The following is a 6,000-nucleotide window of genomic DNA, read 5'->3' on the forward strand; positions in this document are numbered from 1 at the left end:
TAAACTCTGAAAACATGTTTGATGTTATAAACCTCTATGGTGTATAGCTGTAAGGGCTATGAAAACAAACAGTCAGTACAACACACCGAGTCCACAACTATACCTACATGTTTGTCCTATGTGAAAGATGAAAGATGTGCCTGTTTTCAACATGCACTGTTCCACGCAGATGGGGCTTTTTCGACACCCTCCGCATTGTGCCTAGCCAAGTTAAATTATAAGTGCAAGACGCATACATACAACCTCTTCGGCCGCAACCGTGTCGGTTATTAATAACCCTTTTTGTTAGAAGCCGAGTAACTAGGCCGCCTCTTCTACCACGTTTCATATCAGACAAGAAACACTATTATAATCTTGCATGATATTTTGCGGGGTTTAAGTGGTAAAGACTCTTCGGAGGTCTTCAAGATCACAGCCTCGGATAGGAAAATATATTTACTTTTTACCGTGCCTTTAAAGCTTTATCTCTAACCCTTATTCATTCAAACGCTATCCTTAATTACCTACTGGCTGTTTCATTAATTAAAGCGTAATTTTTCAAAGTCGCGATATGCGAGATGAGTACCGCTACCTAACCCAAGCTAATACAAGCACTGCCGGCAACATCATCTCAAGTCGTGCCTATACCTATATTCTCCGTCGCATCCAGTACCATCACCATCACATCATACATCATACACCATAGCCTCAACATTTCTCCTGATCGCCTCTCCCAGCGCCTAAACAGCCATAAGTACCTAAACTATCCCCGTTCTTATAACAATCGAGTTTCAGCACCTTGCGATTCTGCGGCATCTATGTAAGTAAAAATAATCAACGTGATACAACTTTTTACCCGTGGAGATGAGGCCCATTCCCACAACCCACAAACCCGGTTGCGCTGCTCGTAGATCTGAGAAGACCTCGTACTTCGGCATCTTGCAGGATGACAGGCATAGCCGCCGCAGTGCTTATCCTAAACACATCCGTTCGTTTTAGGGGTATCCTGGCTTAAGCGTTAGCTGCTTGATCTAATTACCGGAGAACTATCAGGTCGTCACCTTGGTATCTTCTTCATAGGCCATCACAACCTAGGTACCTATGTACCTGAGGTGGTTAAGCTAAAAAAGCGAGGGCCTTTTCAAGATTAAATTTATGGTTCATAACGTAGGGGGGTACTCATCCAACATCCTAGGTACGTCATCTGCTCCGGAACAATTCAGGAGGTAGCCTGGTGTTGAGCTGAAGCTTGAGGAGACGAGACAAGGCCGATGGGTTCATAAAGCTATATCAATGTAGAGATATACTGCCCTATGCTGTTGATAGGATGGGAAACCGGTGGTTGGTTTGGATGAGCTTGAGAAAGACTCGCAGGGCTACCTTATTCTTTACGTGACGTGTACCAAGAATGGCACAATATTTGAGAACTTTCGAAGTTACTAGAGATCAGGTCTAACTCGTTGAGTTAGGGTTATGTTATGGTTTTAAGCTGATTTTATTCTCTATTATGTTGGAAAGCCTAGTGTAGCGTTTCAGCAGCAGTGTCTGAGTAAAGAAACGGATTTGCTTAGGAACAGCTGTGTTAACGGGAGATAACGATGATGTCGTTTTACGTCTATTGGCGACTATATGCTATCTAAGTGGCCACAGTGGGTGCACATATATGTTACTGAGAGGTGCTCTTCAGTTAGTTATAATGAAACACTGTAAGAGGTATCCTTTGGTGATAAACACCACGGCGATTCCGATCTATGTCGCTCTATAAAGCGACACTATTACTTCCGAAACGACTAGGTTAGATAGTTCAATCGGTGAATATGTAGCAGCCTTAGTTTTATCTTCTCACATCAACCTAGGAGAACTGCCTACCTACCTAGGTACCTAGGTAGGTAGGTAACCAATCTATCGTTCCATTAACTTAGAGCATATATGTCTTTCTAGTACCCCTATAGGAGGTTTGGCGTTTGGTCGACCCTTATTCGCATGTTAGCTACGCAGGTAGGTAGATTGGCTATAATCAACAACACCAACCTCCTGGGTACTTGCGTCCCTTACCGTCTAATCTAATCAGCCCCTCGTTTTCTGAGGGTCCATGTCATGTAGGTACACACCTTGAATCTGGATTTCGATAAGGCTCAGGTGTTCCTATACGGCGAGTCCTTCACCCGCCGAGCAGTCTCATAGGTTTTAGCCCAAGCCCTAATCTTTCTAATAGGAAACCTCTCAAGCCCGGTCTATGAAACAGGTAATAAAACCCTATCTTTTCCCCCGGTCTAGGGGATTAATGATATTAATCTCTTCTAAAGCAGTCAGTTGAGCGGCTACCGGCATAATTAGTTACAAAGTCACCTCATGACCAGTGTTAACGGCAAAAATCTCAGGCTGTGCGTATTGTAAGGCCGTAGTCGATATATCTACCACTGTCACAGTTTCTACGTGAGTCACAAGGTTTCCTGACTCCACCAAGTAACCTCCTGAGTCAGGTCATTTCCGCAACATAAGATGTTTTCTTCACAGTATGCTGCGAGGATGTTCTAAGGAACCCTCAACTACACCAGCTTTTAGTTTCAGACTCGTGATAAGTATAAAGCCTAGTTGACGTCGCTCAAGGCAAACGTGCCTTGGTAATTTCACTTAGGTCGAGCTCGTAAGTTTTCTTCATACGGTACGTACTCATAAGACTCCTACCGTGTAAATAGTACTTGCAGGTAGTAACAAGATCAGACGTACTCAAGTACTTAAACCGCCTCCTCTGAGACCTAGAGGATAGTGAAAACCATCAAGTCATAAAGGCTTTAAGAGAAGTAAGAGTATTTATTCTCTAGATATATATTAGGAGGTTTCTGCTAAGTTGTACTGTTAGGCAATGTAAGTATCTAGAAAAGAGAGGAAAGTCATTGACCATTTACAGGTAGGCAACAATAGGGGCAACTGGGCATGATTAATCGTTGCCCGACTCTATGAAATTCAAGTGTATATATACTACGTCCCCTAATAGGGATATATCTGGATTCTAGGAACATCACATTTAAAATATATAGGGTATTCCGTAAACGAGTAGAAATAACTCATCAACTACATACACATATCTTACAAAGGCTATCCGGGTGTATGTTATGAGACAATGGGATTACCCCAAAGGGGGTAACCAATAGCTAGCAGGCCTACATAGGTATATAGGGGGAGTATCTCTTCTCCCCTATCCTTAATATGGGACATGGGTTAAAATAGCCTTCAATACTAGGAGCTAAGTCCCTGCCTCGAAAGAAGATGGGCCTCTATCTTGCCACGTAATATTTTCAGGGTCCGCAACGAAAAGAAAGGGGCGTCTCTTGTAGCTTCTCAAGTCTAAAGGGCGTAGTTCTTGACTTTTGCCCGGCTAGATAGGCGCTCTTTACAACTTTATACTTATAGGGAGCGTTCATTTTGAAAATGGCAAGTTACCTATGCATGTTCTCCACGAAACCCCCCAGGTGCTGAAAGCGAGATATATGAAGAGGTTTGATATATCAGTGGATACTTAGAATCTGGATGAAGTGTGAAATCTCTGAAGCACTGGCATGCCCAGGATAAAGAGTTCCGGTCGTATTAATTATCCGGTCTTAGCTAGGCATAGTTCCTCACCACTTTGACATGATTGGGATCTCGCTTCTTGCCCGTATCTTAGGTGCTCATAAAGTTGCCGTTCTTGATTAGAGATCAGCGAATGTGTTCGCCACTCTACGTCAGCAGGGCACTCCCCTATTTATATACGACTAATATTAGGGGCGTATGTTTTTCAAGAGCAATATGTTAGGTTAAAGCAACCATATCGTGGTTTATATACGAGATATCTCACTGGAAAAGCGTATATTCTAAGATTAAGGTATACTCTAGGTGATGACCTACATATAAAAGGTTGGGTGTTTGAAACCTCATCAATAACTACCTAATTAGGTAGTTAACCACTTCTACTTAACGGTATCGCTTCTGGGCACCCCTATACACGGAACACCGCAACATGTAATGTTAAAACTCGGGATCGGACGGCCCTCGCAGTAGGTATTACATCACCCGTCTTTAAGTGTACCTATACACATGTATCTCACACACATACACTAATCCAGGGTGGCCATGTCTAGTGCTCTTGTAAGAAGTAAGTGTCCCAGAGCAGACGACGCGAACATAGCGGCGGCGCGGCCACTACGGCCGATAAGCAAGCCTTCTAGTCTCGCGGGTATAACGAGTAGCGGGCGCGATTTATAAGCCGTCGACGCTATGTATCTACCCAACTACCTATCTCGTCCGAAGCCTCGTCCGAAGCCATACAGGGGTGTTGAGAAGGTTTGCGGGAATGCACTATAGAGGTACTTGTCTACGCCTCGGATTTAAAGCTTCGTACGAGTAATTAGCACACCTCGACGTCGCTTAAATAGAGATCTCCTTACATATATACGGTGCCTATGTAGGTAGTAAACGTACAGCTAGCGCAGATAACTCGGCCGAAAGCTTGGTTGTATATATAGGTACCTATGTGAATGGGTCAACGGACTGGCCATCTAGGTATGTATCATCTATCTTCAGCCCGGTTTCCGGTGTACGTGCTGCGAGATAGGCTTCGTCAGGCGACAGTGCACACATCATGGGGTATGCAGAAGCCAGAGTCACCTGTCGGCACTCTACGGCAGCTGGGGTTCGCATCCCTCACCGCACGGTCGGGTTCGCACCGAGCCAAGGTAGAGCTTGCATCGAAAACACTTTACAGATTTCCACATGCGGTACCTGCGTAAGCCAGGGAGGCAGGGAGGGTATGGTGTAACAGTGAATGCAAAGCACGATATGAAGAATACCTACCTTACCTAGGTACATATCCACGCGGCATCTAGGTTGATCGATCATATGATACAAAATATTTTCAGCTAGGAAGTTGAAATAAGTGAATATCTTCACCTATGTAAGTTAGGTACCTACCTACCTCTTACCTAGTAGCTATATTATCGTGCAATATAAAACCACGGCTACCCACGGAACCAGCAACGAAAAAGCGAGCCCAGCCCGTCGCGTCGTCACATGGTCTCGGCATCGCCCAAACGCGGGTATCCAAGAGCTGATATGACGTATCATGGGCACCAGTCGGCTTTTTCGGGCAGGAATATGAGCAGTCATATTTCCGCAGCACCACGCTAGACCCCAAAGATGGATCCATAGATATCATCCCAAGCATCGATGGCTTGGGTAGGATCTTCCCGTTTAGTCCTATTTAAGGCTGAGAGGCTTGGACTTTTTCGTATATGATTTTATTGTGGGCGCATTGGGTATAACTACACTTACATATTTGCGTCCGTCCGTCCGTACCCTGCCCGTAGTATACGTACCGTAGACGTAAACGTAGCTATAGTCCATGCCCGGTTTTGCGTAAGTGTGGATGCTGTGGGCTCGTATGTATGCGCTGCGCACGGAAGATACTACGCTGTGCCTGTCAGCTTTTCCGGGGTGCAGGTAGGGATAGGATCACGAGGCAGCCCGGACTGCCTGTTATATGTTAGTACATAGCAACCATCAAGCACTAGTGTATCCAGAAATTCAGGAACAATCTGTCGGATGAGTCAGATATTGGATATATGTCCGAGTTGGTACCTGCATTGAGAGTGTACAACAATATATAGTAACCGTCACTTTTGAGACAACTGATTGGATATTATGTAGTACGGTAGGGAACCGAGACGTCTATGGCGTCTGGGCTTCGTGTTTTCGTCTATGTAGTACATCTTCCCGTCTCACGAGAAGTGACCGTTTGTCCAATGTGACTAACCTGCTTGTAATCTCGACCCCATGACAGTCTGAAGAAGCTATTGAAGAGAACAGGAATATCGTTGTCTACCCGACACCCATCGTCCATTAGATCCTCCCGTCCAACCCATCGTAATATACATCATTGGTAGCTTTGAGTAAGCAACCAGTTACTTGCTCTGAGAAGCCTGTAGGCCGTACCCCCTCCCCTCCCCAAAACAAGGGTATAGACCAAACCCATCATTTCCTTTT

Source organism: Daldinia vernicosa (assembly GCF_022497035.1).
Source record: "Daldinia vernicosa strain CBS 139.73 unplaced genomic scaffold F5Y00scaffold_82, whole genome shotgun sequence".
Classification (NCBI taxonomy): domain Eukaryota; kingdom Fungi; phylum Ascomycota; class Sordariomycetes; order Xylariales; family Hypoxylaceae; genus Daldinia; species Daldinia vernicosa.